Genomic DNA, 17,080 nt, shown 5'->3' with positions numbered 1-17,080 from the left:
TAGAAAATGTCAATCTGACTGGATCTTGTTTTCTATTAACATAATGAGAAAATATTGTTGACAGTGCTAGAGACGATATGGCTGCTTTATTAACCAGGACAGGGCGGCACAGTGGTGCAGCGGTTAGCACTGTCAATGACAGGTTTGTTTTTTTGGGTTTTTCTCTCAGGGCGACAGGGTTTGATGAAGGCAGGTCACGTGGTGTAATAAAATGTACCTGTACACAGGTACATTTTCATTGGTGCATGTGGGGACAGCTAATACAACTCAAACTAAAAAAAAACAAAGCACTGGATTCATCACTCACCATCAACACAATCGTCTGTCTCAGGTTACACAGAAAAACAAAGTGCTGCCATTCATTATGAAACAGAGCAGAGTTTCCCTGAAACACTGGGAGTGAGGAGGCTCCTCGTGGTTCTGTGCCTGCTGCTGATGAGAGTTCAGACAAACTCAGCATGTGAATCCATAATAGGTCACCTATTAATAAAACATACACACCCTCCTCCAGCTGTGTGTGTGTGCTGTCACTGACGATCATCACTGTGCTGTGTAACGTACATATACTGTACTGAATGTGTGGAAACTCACCTGATGTCAAATTGTATCACAATAATGTTATAACGAACAAACATTCCTGTGTGATGCCAGGATGGTTTAGTATCTCTCAAAAATTGCCCAATACCTGATGCTGGTTTTGACTTGTAAATCTACATGTGATGTCAGAGAGCTGAGATGTGAATGTAGATCAGTGATGGTGATATTCAGCAGCCTTGGACACATTCACACACTGACTGACTGTGGGTTGTGATTGGCAGGTTGACTAAAGAGAAGAGCTGGACAGCTGCTGACATTTTGTTCCAACAGGTATCCTGGCTGTGTGGAGCAGGTGGTGTTTTATTTACATTTGAATAGAATATATGAGATGCATGCACATATCTGACTCCTGAAAACTGTCAAAATAAGTATTTGAAATGTGTATGTGAGACTGTTTAATAGTGTCACTGATGATTATCACTGTTCAATGTACATATATTGTGCCTAACGTACGGTAGCCCAGTCAGGGCAATACAATACAAAAGCTGTAACACAAATGCAAAAGCCACAGCCCACAATATGAATGTAAAAACCACACCACAAATGCTAGTTAAGCCACAGCAAAAATACACAACAAAATACAAAAATACAAAAGCCACAACACAAATGCAAAAGGCACAACTCATATTCACAGCCACAACACAAAAGCCACAAATCAAAGTTAAAAGCCAAAACACAAAACAAAAGCCACAGCAAAAATACAAAAACCGCAACACTAATACAAAAGCCAAAACATGAATACAAAAGTGTGTATATGTTGTGGCTTTTGCTTTTGTGTTCATGTTGTGGCCTTTGCATTTATTGTATGGCCTTTGCATTGTGTTGAACCACCTGGGCCACCGTACTAATGTTTTGAAACTCACCCCACCACTTATCATAATATATTATATATGTAATGATAATAATAATATGTATTTGATCTGTTGACTTTATACAATATTAGTATGATTGGTTAAAATAGTTAAAATCAGACAGGATTGGATTTGGATCAATGTCAACATTTAAACAGCTGATCTTTGGGGTGACGCCAAATGGGTTTGTAAATAGTTCAAGATTTGTTCTGATCAAACACTCAACTTAAAAAAAAAAAAAACAAACAGAAAGTTTTAAATGTAATTTTTTTTTTCACAAAGTGTGTAAAAATGAGTAGAAAGGTTGGAAAGAGAACATTTGGGAAAGTGAGATAATTTTTGAAAAGTGATTTTAGAAAGTGAATACATATTTGGAAAGTGAGGATATCTTTGGAAAATTATTATTTTTGTAATTTGAGGATACTTTTAGTAAGATACATTCAGGGAAAGTGAATACACTTTCGAAATGTCAGAAAAGTTTTGGAAATTACATAATATTTTGGACAAGTATGGACATTTCAATAAAATTAGCACATTTTGAAGACATTTTTGAGATGTGTACATTTTTCCAAAGGGCTGTTTGAGGGTTGAGACCGTTTAGGATGAGGTTGTGTATGCCAGTGGGTTTCCTGACATGTTTACAAGAACAAAGATGAGACTGAGAGACTGAGATACTCTCTGGCTCCTCCAGTCAAGAACTCACGCTCATCCTACAGAATAACAGGAAGTGAGACAGTGATTATTAAACACCTCCACTCCATCACCACGTCAGGCTGATTGTGTTTTTCTTTCTTCACTGTGTAATCAAACATCGTACTCTCACACCTCCTCTCGTATAAAATCAAAGACTCTAATTGCAGCGTCTCAGCATGGTCTAATTAACACATTCGTCAACATGAAGGTCAAATTAACTTGCTTCTCAATCATTCTTCTTATACTTTAAGGCAACACACAGCCTTGATTCTGTGTAACCTCCATCAATCAGTTTTACTTCAGTCATTCATCTATTTTCTGTCTCTGCCAGGTTATTGTTGGGGGACAACAGAAGTCCTGTTCTCTCAGGAGCTGATTCTAAGTCACACTTTGAGTAATGCTCAACATCTGCAGGGTTGAAAGGGGTTTTTGAAAAACTTGTAATTTGCTCCTTCACAGAGAACAGTTACATTAAAAAAGCATCAGGCAAATTTTCTCAAACCTCCTGCAGCATAATGCACCTCTCCTCGGTCCACCACTGTGACCACTGCTGAACACTTGGTGTTTGACTCAAGTTCACCATCTTTCATTCTGTGAAGATGAAAGAGAAATCAGATGGTAATATAAACAGTGGCTTCAGAAAAGTATTCCCCTCACTTTTTAATTCTGCTGTAGATTCCATTTTAAATTTCCATCTTCTAATCAGCTCGTTGTATACACACCAGCTCATTTCCATCCATTGTCTGCCAGATTGTCTCTTGTGCTTCGCAGCCTTGCAAATGTGTTGTGTAATGCGTCTGTTTTCAACCACCCGCCTGTCTTTGGATTGTCCGATCACTTCCCCCGCACCCTGACTTTGCCTATTGCTTGTTCCTGCCTGCTTTTGTTTGCTGAGCCTTCAGAAATAATTCATAGGTTTCGAACTTTTACCGTGTCTCTGAGCCTTCCTCATCCTGAGCCATGATAAACCGGGCAAGAAAGATTGTGGTCAGGGGGGTGGCCTCTAACAGAGCTTCAGAAGTCCTCTGCAGAGGTGGAGAACCTGCTAGAAGGGTAAGCATCTCAGCAGCTCTCCATCAATCAGGCCTTTATGGCAGAGTTTGTCAAAGAGCATTTAAATGACTCTGAAAGCAGGAGGAAACAATTCTCTGGTCTGATGAGACAAAAATTAATCCTTTGGGAAGCCATCACCATACCATCACTTCAACCCCACAGAACATCTGTGGAGAGACATGAAGATGACGATGCCTGAGAGGATCAACCAGAGGGAATGAGATAAACTTCCCCAAACCCAAGTGAGACTGACCCATGAAGACTGGAAGCTGTAACTACTGCTGAAGGGGCTTCTACAAAGTCCTGGGCTAATTAGGGTCTGATTTCTTGAATAAATGAGAGATTTCTGTTAATACATTTGAAAAATCTTCTCATTATAAGTGTGTAAAAACTGAAGGGGTCTGACTACTAGTTCGGTCTAGATCTGTTCTATGAAAAGTGCCCTGAGATAACCTCTGCTGTGATTTGGTACTGTATAAATAAAAGTGACTTGACTTTCTGAAGCCACTGTATTTACAGTAGATAATGAACAGGTCCTTGAACTGTGCAGCCGAACACCTGAGTAAACCAGGAAACGTTCAGCCGACACCAGCGCAGTGTGTGAACTGTTTTATTTATGGCCTCTGTGCGTTACAGCTGTCAGATGTCATCAGAGGGCCACCGTGCTGCTTGTTCCCCGGGTCGCGGGTTCAGCTCCAGCTCAGCATTGCCAGCCTGTTCCTGCCCGTCGTCAGCCCCAATTGTTTACCGAAGCACTTTCAACAAGAGCACTTAAGTCAAAAAGCACTTTGTGGAGAAACAACACGTCACAGTTGCACAGGACACATTATGGGAAAATGAGTTCATGTGATTTCCCTGACGGGACTTAAAGTAGAAAAGGAGGTGAACTCAGGAGACGTCGTCCTTTCCTTCCTTTACTCCCTTTTTGTTCACCTCTCATTTGTCCCTGAGACACCATCCTTATCTTTGCTTCACTACTTTGTCTTTGTGTCTCCCTCCCGCCATCTTTTTCTCTCTCCACCCTTTTTGAGGTCTATTTGTCCCTCTGTTTCTTACTTTGTCCTCTTCTCACACCCTCCCCCACCTCCTTCTGCTCCCATGTTAATTTTCTCTCGTTTTCATTGTAAGGAAAAAAGGTTGTCAACAAATATTGTCAGTCAGGTTTTGTTGTCAACTTTTAACAATTAAAATGAGACCAAAACTAAGTAAAAAGAATCATTTTAAAACAAGAGAATTTATGAAATAACAATAAATTAAAAACTACATGATAAAAGACAGATGAAAGAACACCAGGGTCTCCATCTGCACTGAAGCTTTAGTGATGTCCCTCACTTGTAAGTCACTCTGGATAAAAGCATCTAACAGAGGAGTAAATGTAAATGTAAAATGTAATTGACTGATAAATATGTAAAATCTTTCTGGCTTAGCTGCTAAAAAAGGGCCACAAATCCTTGGTACCGTAAATAGTTAAAAAATGAGACGGGTGTAAAAATGCAAAAAGCTCATCCTCCCTCTTCACTCTAGCTCTTCCTTCGTCTCCTCAGCTTGCAGCAAGTAAAGGAAGGAAAGACGTCCTCTCACCAACTAGACTGTCAGCAGTGGTTAGAGATCCAGGAGATGAGGGGAGGAGAAGAGGAGGAGAAGAGGAGGAGTCAAGGAGCTGTTAAGTGTTTCCATTCATCTGTCTGGGTAATTTTTCTCTAGTGGGGGATATAACCTCCACTATGAGGCCTGTCAAAATAATAGAGAGGGAGATGGAAAGAGATTCAACAAAAAGAGAGAAAGTGAGAGTCTGACTCATGAAAACCTCCCAGTGACAGTTCAACTTAGGGCAGAAGTTGCATAAAACATCAACAAAGAAATAAAAGCTTAAATAAAAGTTTTCAGATGCAACAATCAGGGATGTTGTATCTCTCACTTCTTTAATGTCAAATGGCTCCGCTTTCTTTCCCTCCATTTGATGAGCTCTTGTCAGTCCATCCGACAGTTGTTGAGATACTTCTCTCAAAACAATAAATCTGAGAGGTGTAAAATATGAGATAAAAGTGTGAATAAAGTCATCATCCCTGTCAGTGAAGAGCAGTGGTTCAGTCCAAGCAGAGGTCAGAGGTAACAATTAAAAGAGCTTTAATCAGGTTCACTGTCAATGGATGAGCAACAAAATTCAGAGAATCAATGTCAGAACAGAAACTTTATTGATCTGCACCGGAGCAGAACACAGACATCAACCTGTCGTCAAATGTCATATTTAGAAAAATCAAAGTGAGTAAAAGCTGATATATCTGTCAGTCACCATCAGACACAGCAGCTACAAACCTCCTGAACGCAGCCTGTTAACAGCCTGTTAATTTGCTGCAGATGAGAGAGAGGTGATGATTCCTGCTGATGATCTCCACCAGGCAATGCTGCCCGGCTCAAAGGCCCATCGGTGAGACAGCCCTCAGCTCGGCGCCTTCAAACAGTCAGTCAGAGTCAGTGATTCCTCTGAACCTCAGGAAACAGTTAGTGTCAAACAGTCTGTGGAGAGGAGCTGGGGAAATGACTTCAGGGCGCTGTGTTTGTTTGATGGTATCTCAACACATTAGTTTCTCTCTCAGTCACAGATCACTCACACCTCTGTTTCATCGGGCCTCTACATGAAGGAATGAAAAAAGCTTCCTGCAAACGTGCTCCTCGTTAAAGTTAAAATCTGTAACTTTTCCATGTTAAAATGTCTAAAAACAACCAGACGTCTGTTCTACATGTTGTTGTGTTTTTACATCATCACAAATGTTTCCATCAATTCTCAAACCAGAGAAAACTCTGATTTTAATCATGGTAACGCTCCGTTTCATTGGTCGCCTGTCAATGATGTCATATCCTCTCTGCTCATGTGTAAGTGGTTTGTTTGTCTGACAGAAGCTCAAATTGACTTTTATCCAGTTTTAAGTCACATTTTTAAGATCCACTTTTTCGACCTTGGTGGTTTTCAGCTCTGTATCTGAACCAGATGAAGGAATTTAGTTGTCGGACATCTGGATCTGAAGTTATCAGACAAACAAGCTGAGGAAATGTTAGACAGCTCAGCTCCCAGCCAATCAGAGACGTCCTGTGTCACCAAATGATCCTGTTTTATGTGCAAAGAAAATTACATCAATCAAACATAATGAATCAGTCAACATCAAGTTGTTGGGGAGATTTTTCTCTGATCAGATTAGTCTATAAAAATCATTTCATCCTCAAACAACCTCAGTAATAATCACAGCAGCTGAGTTCCTCTTTATATCTTCCACTTTGATTCATGCAAACTGCATGCATGAATAAATTTACATTTGTCTAAACCATGAAAGCAAATAAGACTTAAAGAGTCTGAAGAAATGACTGGTTAGAAAACGTTATTAGTCAATTGACTTTGTATCCTTCAGCATCACGACAGCATCAATGTGCTGGTTTGTCTGAATAAAGTGATAATGAACGAGACAGAAGAAGAGTGATAGATAGATAGACAGATAGATAGATAGACAGATAGATAGATAGATAGATAGATAGATAGATAGATAATCTCCTTCTTCCTCTGAACCAGCTGTTATCTTTTCTCTCTTGTCAAACCATTAGCAGCAAATCAGCTTTTAAATCACTTTGTAATTGCTTTTTATGCCAGTTGTCATGGCAACCGTGCCACTCTTTGAAGCCATTTGATGGTTTTTAGGCTCCTTCAGGGCTCTACTACTGTGTGTGTGTGTGTGTGTGTGTGTGTGTGTCAGTAGGGCGTTGATGATTTGCAGATTTACTGGGCCACAAATAAATGCAGAGAGGGGTGCAGCGACTTAGCCAGCAACACACACACACACACACACACACACACACACACACACACACACACACACACACACTCTCTCTCTCTCTCTCTCTCTCTCTCTCTCTCTCTTCATGCTGGGATGGTGGTTGTACTGAGCTGGCAGGGAGGCAGGCAGCTGCAGGGAGGAGTGTTTTAATCCTCAGATCTGGCCTCAGTGAGCTGGAGGTCTGCAGGGAGCAGAGACAGACCAGCAGCCAAAGGTCACAGGTTTAATCCTCATCACCAACACCAGCGGAGGTGGTTAAAGTGCTCATGAGCAACACCCTCAGCTGCCCATCGGCCTGTAATAAAACTCAGTCAAATACATGGGCCCTGTATCGTAATGTTGACTGTGCTGGATCTGACTGTTGTCCTCATCTCTGTCTTTCTCACTGGTGGTGGCAGAAGCAGCAGCAGCACCAGAGGAGAAGTCAGTGATTTTCCTGCACTTGCCTGGAGCGACTTCTTTTTCTTTTTTTCTTTTTCTCTTTTCAGCACCACCCTTGTTTCCTAGCATGTTTTTATGCCTCCATGCCAGCGACGGTCAGAGCTGGGGACATATTGTTTTTGGGTTTCCATCCATACATACATCCATGACGTACGTGAACTGATTGGGGTGGTCAAAGGTCATAGGTTAATGTCAGTGTGACCTCACAAAACACTTTTTAGGGGGCTAAATAAACCTGAAACCTTGTCAGTACAGAGAGCCAGAGTTAGCATTAGCACAACCACTAACACTGTGTCAGCCACTGCCAGTTACAAGCTAACAAACAACATAAACTAATAAAAGATGCTAACTATGCTAACTGTTCTGATCCATCTGCTAGTCTCTGATGTCTGGGTCTGACTGAGGCTCAAACATGAGACTGAGTCTCTCTGATGTTTCCTCCTCTAACCATCTTCATACTCTCTGCTCTTTCTCCTGGACACCTGGAACCTGCAGGTGGTGGGCGGAGCATAGGCCTGAGCCAGGTTTCTCAAGTAAGAGTAAATGAGCTTCAGACCCACTTAAACAAAATATGAATCATAGCAGAGGATTTTTATAGATTTTAAAACATGTCCGGAGGAACTTTGAGGTCAGTGTTCTGTGCTGCAGAGTGTATTATGTCAATGAGGGTCCTCACAAGCATAGACGTACTCGTGTGTGTGTTGATGTTGAAGGGTGAAAACCCCACCGTTCATCAGAGGTCTCAGGACTAACCAACAGTGACAACAATGCACAATCAGCACTTTACACACATCAACATACTCCCCCTCCATCACACAGTACTGAGTGTGTGTGTGTGTGTGTGTGTCTTTATTGTTCACTGTTTGTGTTTTGACAGCTGAACAAAGAGATCACAACAGAACATGATGTTGTTGTTTATTACGTTTCATTACAGTGAAGGACGATCCAACCTGGCACCAGACCACGACTCCCAGATCCTGCATGTGCTCCTGTCTGGTTCTTTGTGTTTCTCTCAACCTCGGCTGCAGCTGTTCAGCTTCACAAATCTTTTATACAAGTTGTCAACTTACTATTGATTGTTCAAGTATTTTTCAATATATGAGAAAATGAGGATGTAGTGAGGATAAAATGACCCAGCGGCAACATGAGTAATAATCTCTGTTTTCCTCCTTCATACCTTTGTCATGGAGCCATCATTCCTCCAAATGAAAACTCTTTTTGTCCATTGATGAGACTGATAGTTCTGCTGAAGTCCTCTCATCTCCGCTCATCTGCTGCTGAAGGGAGATCAGGAAGTCCACCTAAAATCTGCAAGACTTTGAACACACAGCAGTTTTTCTGTCAGGCTCATGATGAACTATTGTTTTACTCTGTGACAGAAGAAGTGCGTGTGCGGAGTAGCTGAAAGACAGGGTTAAGTCACATTTAAAATAATGACTGGAAATGCAAAACATTTTAATACATACATTTACAAAGTAAGTCTTAAATGATAGAAATTGCTTAAAGTTCAAGTTCCTGCTGCTCTTATTTCGCATTAAGACGCTGTACAAGTGAATCACAGTAAGACTTTTATTGTGAAGAAACCCACTGTGCTTGTCACCAAGGTTAGCAGCTAACTAATACTGTCTATAGCTATAACTTTGTGTACACAGTGGATCAGGAGGAAGAGGACAAGTAGGAACAAAAGTCCCGTTAAACCACCTCAAAAAAATTCCTCTGGCACTTATTCCTCGTGGCACGTTGTGAGGGTCCCAACCATAGTACTGTCCTGCACTTTTCATTCACCAGGTTTTCACATTTGAAGGTGTGGGCTGGCTTTAAAAGGCAATGAGAGTCTTTATCTTAATGCTGGGCATTAGTTTTCTCTGGCAGGGTGCCAGGGACTCTTTGGACTAATATTTCTGGAAGATAGATTTTATCTTGGACTTTATGGATCTTTACGTGGAAAAGTTTGTCTCCCTGCTTGAAGACTGGAAACAGAGGAAAACAGAGTCAGGCTCTTTCCAGAGTTAAAAAACCCACATACCAGCACCTCTAAAGCTCAGTAATTATCACACTGCATCTCCGTTGTTTCATCTGTACACCAACAAAATTGTGCAAACAACAGTTTGTGGTTTTAAGGAGGGCTGTTTGCTGGAGCTGCTTCTCTCGGGACGCAGGGACTCACCAGTAAAACCACCAAGTCTGTTTTAGATTGGATTAAACAAATGAGATCCAATCAGTTCAATGAATGAGCAATGTTAGCGGTTTCCCCTGCTTCCAGCCTTTATGCTAACCTAAGGCTACATCCACACTGATACATTTAAGTTTTAAAAACCATCAACTTTTTCCTCACCTAGCTGCAACTACTTCACAACTCCAGAGTTTTTGGGGCCCTTAAACAGAGACTTTTGGAAACGCTTTTAGTTTGAAAACTCTGGAGGCAGGAACATTTAGAAACAATGACGCAGACACCAACGTTCGCCTCCTGACTGGTTCTTATCAATCATGACGTATCCTTCCCTGATTCGTCAGGCTCCTTTCACGTGACCCTTTTCCGGACGACAACAAACAGCCTCAGGCTCGACTTCCAGTGGTGAATACAACACCGACAACGAATCACAAACATCACTGAGCTTGTTGTCCACTTAAATTATGCATTTTATAAAGCTATGAATCTTTGGTCTTACTTCTAATCATTGCTTTTCCTTGTTAGTAGTATTTTCTGCATCGAAGAAACTATCTGCAGAGTAGACAATCTACTTTGCATGAATGTAGACGTAGCCTCTCACGCAAATCTAACCAAGGACTGGGTGCAGCTTCATATTAAGATGACAGACAGGCGTCGGAGTGGAATCAATCTTCTCATCTAACTCTGAGCATGGAGGTGAACAACAATAATATTTCTTTTGTCTGAAATGTGAAATCATTGTCAAAGGAAAAACTCTAACAGCAGTTCAAACCCACTTGGAAACAAACCCAACTCATTTACAAGTCAGAGCCAAAAGCAGCGTTTCCACCCTTCAGAACACAGAGGCGTGATTTGGTACCAAATGCAATCAAACAGAACAACAAAAGACAGCGCTCCCCTCCAGTGTTCAGCGAGGAAATAGGGGGTGATCATTAGGACATCAAATTGGATTGCAGAACAAGACAAAAAGCTGGAAGGAATTCACAACTGTGCACTTTGTGCAAAAAGCTGCTGCTTGACAGATTGAATTACAGCCCAAAATGGGGGAGGATTAAAGTCATGCAAATCAAGAGGCGATGTTATAATGAAGGGGAAACTGTTAGACAAAAGACTTTCCTCTCATAAAGAGGAAAATCTAACATCGCCCAGAGCTTAAGAAGATAAAATGTAAAGCTTACAAATGGAGAAAGAATTCAGGTAAAGACAGAACATGATGGTTCACAGGACACGAAGGAAGCAGGAAGCTTCTTTATCATAAGACCTAATGAATTAAATAACTGTTTCTATAAAACTGAATTAAAGATTACCCAAAGCACTCTCTGACCTGACAGAGGTCGGGGCTTGTTTCACCGTGATGACTGGACGCTTTACTTAATTCATATTTTTAGTAATTCATCAACATAATGCAGATCAGGGGGATACAAGAAGAAGAAACAGCTCCAGACTAAAAACACTGAATTTGTTCATTTTTCCCAAACATGGTTTCCTCAGCTCACAAACTGTTTGGATGTTTTTGCAAAAACTTTCTGGATTTAACTTCCTGCACAACAGATGAGCAGCAGGTTCTACACACACACAAACACACACACAGTTCACATAGTGAACAACCTGAGGAGATATGAGGAAACGTTGAGTTGATTAAATCATGAAGCTCTATTAAAAGGATCACCTGCTGTTCTCAAAGACTTCCTTGTTCCTTCTCTTCTCCTTTATCCTCCCATCATCCCATCATCCCTCAGCCTCTGTGAATACGCCCAGAGACGTGTCTTTTAAGCATCATGTGAATAATCTGCATTATCGCCTGCATTAAACCACTCATTCAGTACAGTTTTCAACTGGAGAACTTACCTTAAAATAGAATCCCCACATTTTTCCATACTGTGCATTCAGACTTGTAAAACACACAGACCGTAACTTCTGGAGTCTCTCGATCAAAACAATAATAAAAGACGGTGTTGGGATCATGGGTGTTCTTCACCACCATCATCGTCTGAATTCTCCACAGAGGTCTCCTCCTCTCTACAACAAACAGAGTGGCTGATTAGAACCAGTAGAAAAACTGAATAAAACAGTTTCACTGACTCTCTGCAGTGACACAGGGCGTCTCTGAGCAGCCGGGAGCTGAGCTGTCTAACATTTACTCAGCTGGTTTCTCTGAGAACTTCAGATCCAGACGTCTGATGACAAAAATCTTCAACCTTCATCCGGTTCAAATTGTAAGGGTTTTTATAATTCTGGACCCGCAAAGCAGAAAACAAACCAGAGGTAGAAGATGAAATAATTTCTTTATTGTAATAAGAGAAGGGGAAGTTGTGCTGGGGATGATGATGGGGAAAAACTTGCTGGGGGCTTGGGCAGGATGATGGAGAGGGGACGAGTCCGGGGGCAGAGCTGTCACTGGGAAAAGGGATTGGGCTGTGATTAGCTGGCTGCAGGCAGGGAAGAGGGGAGTGGATTCCTTTCAGGATGATGCTGTCAGGGGGAGAGCTGCAGGTGACTGGAGTCCAAACAGATAGGTGAGGTGAGTACAGTGATAATGTGACTCCACAGGTGGATGAACACTAAACTGGACTGGCAGACAAAAAGCGGATTTGAGGATATGACATCATTGTTAGGCGACCGATGAAACGGAGCGTTACCATGATTAAAATCAGAGATTTCTCTGGTTTGAAACATACAAGGAAACAAACTCAACAACATGCAGAATATGAGTCCAGTTGTGTTCAGACATTTTAATGTGGAAAGGTTACACATAATAACTTCAGTCCTCAATCAAACAGCAGACTCTGTCTTGTTTTACATTTCCTGTTGCTCTTTCGGTCTCTGCCTCGGCCTTAGAGGCTTGTTAATAACTCTTTTAATTTTGAAAAGTTAACTTTTAATTAAACTTTCTTTCAGATTCTGCTGCCGTGTTGCTCTGTCTCTCAGAGAAAAACATACCTCATCTGCAGCCCTTACTTCAAATAGGAAAAAAAACTGCATCAGCTTATTTACTGTATCCTAAGCATGTTCATATGCGTGAACTTCATATGAAATTTAGGCCTGTGTAGAGAACAAAGAGTAATGGAGTGCAGCCATACCCTGATTCTGGCGCCAAATGTTTCCTGTGAGATGAAAGATACTGAAAGCCACTTTGTCATCATGAGGATAAAAAGTGTTTCTGGTAATTTTTTCCGTCTGAAAGCACTTTCTGGGCTCTCCATGACTCTGCCTTCCAGGTGCCGCCGTGCTGTGATGATTCGTTCAGTCTGCAGTGAGTCAGATTTATCTTGTCAACCTGCAGGTAGAAGCAGCTCTGCAGTGCAGGAGACGGTGGTGGACGACTGGAGAAATAGGGTTTAATGTACGTGTTTGTTTAGAAACTCCAGATAATGGCTTCTTGTCTGACACGTTGGATCAGGTTAGATTCTTCTTCGTGTTGATTTTACACTCGTTTGCAGGTTGTGCATAAGATCAGTGAGTAGACAACATGAGCAGCCACATAAGTTTTCAATAAGTGAACCTAATTATCTAAACCAGCCTGACATGCTTTTGCTGGAGCTTGTTTTAGCAAATCAGTCAACAACTCCTCTTGTAATTCTTAATGAATTTGAAAAACTTTCTAAAAACATGTTTTCACTTTTCATCTCTGTTCTCCACTGCTTTCATTTAATCTTTTAATCTTGCACTTTAATTAGATATTATCTGTTTTATAATCTGTTTTTATACTGTTTTCTTTTTACCTCTATTTTTATGCTTCTTTTATTTTCTGTTAAGCACAGTGAATGACTTCTGTGTATGATAATGTGCCTTACAAATAAATTTGCCTTACCTTTGTCATTATTGGTTCCTGAGTTCTTGAGACTGAATTTGATTTTATCTGTTTTAAATGTATATTTTAAAACACAACTGTCTTCCATTTTTGTGTTTGAACAAGAAGCCTCAGATTCTCTGCTGCTTTTATTTTGGAATCTGGTGAGGGTGATTTCTGTTTTCATGTGCCTAAACTGTGAAACAGTCACATTTGGATCCTGCAACAGAAAACTCGCTTTATGTTGAAAAAAAAGAAATTAAAGACCTGTCTTTAGATTCTGGGTTTTAATTTGATGTTTATATCATTTTTTCACACTGTGGGGAAATGTACAAAAACATCTGATAACAGAATCTGAAACTTTATACTAATGACCAGATTTTTTGTGAGTCTGGGTCAGGTCTGCGGTTGTGTATCGATGGTGTGTATCCTCAGCTCTTGTACTGGGTTATTTACAGTTGATGTATACACCTCTAAAAGTTGCCTCTCTACCCAGTGAAGCTGCCTTGTTACTAGATGCTGCACCGTTTTCACAGGTATCTTTAATCTTCATTATACTCCACAGTTTTTTGAACATGGAGCTTCACACCGTATTAAAACAGCATGTAACACACGCGGGTGTCAAACAGTAAATCCCACCTTTCCCTTTTTGAACAGCGCTCAGGTCTGTGTTGTGAGAGAGTGTCAATCGCTGGCTGCTCCAACTAGCTGATCACTGTTTCTTTGATATTGACAGACACCAAATTAATAGGAAACACCAAACGGAAACACGGAGAGAGAAAAACCTCAGTTCACTTCATCATATCTGCAGTGACTAACACATGAGTCATTACTGGTCTCCAGTGTGGTTTTCTCTCATCTTCACAGTTAAAAAAAACCCAGATGACATCTCATTTACTTTGAACAATACACAGAGCAGCTTTGCACAGCTTTGCATATTCATGAGGTCTGTTGGTGTCCAGTGTTGTTTTAATGCGAGGTGAGCAGAGGAGCGGGCGTATACGCCTGATTTAACTCCTCAGAGCCTAATGGACGGAGCCCAGAGAGAGCAGCGCTGCACACTCAGGAAGCTTAATCAGCCGTGTGTCCCTGCGTGCCTCAGCCCACGCGAAGCCCTCTACATGTTAAAGGAACATTTCCACAGCGACACACGGTTCACCTTGTCCCCAACGGATCAACAATGAGCCGCTGGGAACAATTCCAGGTCAGAGGGAGGCTGAGAACAACAGTGATTCGCCAGAATCGTTAAGGGTTCAGTCTGCTGTGAATCTGAAAGGGCCCACTGGGCACAGACCCAGGGACCCAAGGGATCAGGGGGCCCCTGGGTCAGAGCCTCAGTTTCAAGTGTATGGGCAGCAATTCAAATAACTGTAAAGAGAGGCAAAATAGCTGCACAGAAACACAAAACAATTACAAAGAGACACAAAACAACCGCAAAGAGACACAACATGACTGCAAAGGAACACAAAGTGACTGCAAAGAAATGCAACTCAACTGTGGAGAAATGCAAAAAAAAAAAAAAAAAAACACAAAGAGACATAAAACAACCACATAATTGTAATGTTAGCATTTGGCTAAGTGCTGTACCTAAGTACAGCATTTATGTTACTTCTTAATCATCAGAAAACTGGTTTAATCTTTAGTGATCGCAACAAAAATGTTTAGCAGCTTTTAATGATCACAGAAGAAGTAACTTCTGACCACGTCCCTGTTGGTCTTTTGTATGATTAACAAAAACAGGAGCACGAAGGAGCCCTACCTCCCTCCCTCACTCTGCCTCACCTGGCCGGCACATCAATAAATTATCCAATAATGTGATTAATAATTTGCGACAAGTCAACTAATAACGCACTGCTAAGTTCCCACAACCTGAACATTCCACATCTTTATTTCATAAGCTTTTATTCCTTTTAGCCAGAGAGCACGGCTTTCATCTGTAGGTGGAGGAGAACGAACAGAATCAAAGAGAAAAAGAACCAGAGTCGGGTTCAGTTTGTTTTTTCACGACAGAGACAAAAATCACTGAAAGCATGAACAGATTCTCTGGCCACTTAATCTATTTGAATATTTGAATCTATCCCTTTGCTCAACCTCCACACCGAGTATGCTGAGGGATGTAGTTCTTCTAAAGGTAAAACTCTAATGGAATAGCATGAAGATTCATGGTGTGGTTGGAAGGGAGCCAACAACAAAACCATCCAGTGAGCAGAAGCTCTGTGGAGGAAACAGCTTGTTGATGAGAGAGGTCAGAGGAGAATGGACAGACTAGCTGGAGCTAACAGAAAGGCTACGGTCACTCTGATAACCACTCTTTATAACTGTGGTGAGCGGAAAAGCTTCAAAGTGAGCAACACGTCCAACCTTGAGGTGGATGGACAACAACAGCAAAGACCACATCAGGTTCCATTTCCTGTCACCAAGAACAGAAACCTGGCTCACTAACACTGGACAGTTGAAGACCTGGTCTGATGGATCTGTTTCTGAGGCAGCAGATGCTAGAATCAGAGTTTGAATTCATGGACCTGACCTGCTATGTGTCAACAGTCCAGGCTTCTAGTGGTGGTGTAATGGTGTGGGGGATGTTTTCTTGACTGTTTTGTGCCTTAATACCAATCAATAATGGTCTGAATGCCATAGTCAATCTGCGTATTATTGCTGACCATGTTCATCCCCTCATGGCCATGGTTCACCATCTTCTAATGGCTACTTCCTGCAGGATAATGCTCTATATCACAAAGCTAAAGTCGTCTAAAACTGGTTTCATCAGCATGACAGTGAGTTCAGTGAATTTCAGTGGCCTCCCCAGTCTCCAGACCTGGATCAAGTAGAACCTTTGGGATGTGGTAGAACAGGAGATTGGCAGCTGGAATGTGCAACTGACAAGTTTGCAGAAATGATGAGATGCAGTCATGTCAACATGGAGCCGAGTCTCAGAGGAAAGTTTCCAACTACTTGTAGAATCCATGATATGAAGAACTGAAGAACTACCCAGTGTTAGTGTGGTGTTCCTAATAAAGTTAGGTGGCACTAAAGGAAAGGTCAAGGGATTACTAAAGTCATTGGGATTTGTCCTCTGGGAACCTTGAATGTCTGTACATCATTTCTTGCCAATCCATCCAATAGTTGCTGAGATATTTCAGCCTGATGAGATTTTGTCATCCAGAGCCTCCTGTAGTACGTCTATAAAATCTAATTTAAAAAAAACAACATATAAGACAAGCAACAAAGTACACATGAAAGACTTAACACAAGTTTGCCACGAGTGGTTCAGCTTTGTCCATAGATACAGGTGACCTACACGAGCAAAATGAACTTGTACTTGATGGATCTGACCATTGATAGAAGAATGGATCAAACACACACAGTAGAAATCAAAAAGGGAAGGTTCAGACATAAAAATGTGAGAGGCACAATAACAAAGGGGAGAGGACCGTGCTGCCAGCATTGACAGCTGACAGTTCAGGTCATATGGGAGTACTAACTGTCGGAAGAACTTGACACCTCAAAGACGTACAAGTCTTCATATGTTTGAATGTGGGCTGTCAATCACGATGAGTTAAGTTTCCTCAAGACATTTGTCTTTTCACATTTGACACAAAGGGACACATCTGACTTATGTTTTATAGAAAAAATGCAGTAAATGGTTTAATAAAACATTAAA

At 41.3% G+C, this 17,080-nt stretch overlaps 1 long non-coding RNA gene across 1 annotated transcript; it reads right to left on the bottom strand.

Moving 5' to 3' along the window:
• Nucleotides 1–8,119: 8,119 nt before the first annotated feature.
• On the bottom strand, nt 8,120–11,661 carry LOC139637648 (uncharacterized). Its single transcript, XR_011694653.1, has 3 exons — nt 11,478–11,661; nt 11,299–11,371; nt 8,120–8,775 (listed from the first exon to the last, which is right to left on the bottom strand). It is a non-coding gene; the product is annotated as an uncharacterized lncRNA (long non-coding RNA).
• Between the last annotated feature and the right edge of the window lie 5,419 nt (nt 11,662–17,080).

Source organism: Trachinotus anak, unplaced genomic scaffold (genome assembly GCF_046630095.1).
Source record: "Trachinotus anak isolate AG129_WGS33_773 ecotype Australia unplaced genomic scaffold, CSIRO_AGI_Tana_v1 ptg000020l, whole genome shotgun sequence".
Taxonomy (NCBI): domain Eukaryota; kingdom Metazoa; phylum Chordata; class Actinopteri; order Carangiformes; family Carangidae; genus Trachinotus; species Trachinotus anak.
Note: the sequence above shows the minus strand (reverse complement) of the source record. Positions and strands in the feature narration are given on the sequence as shown.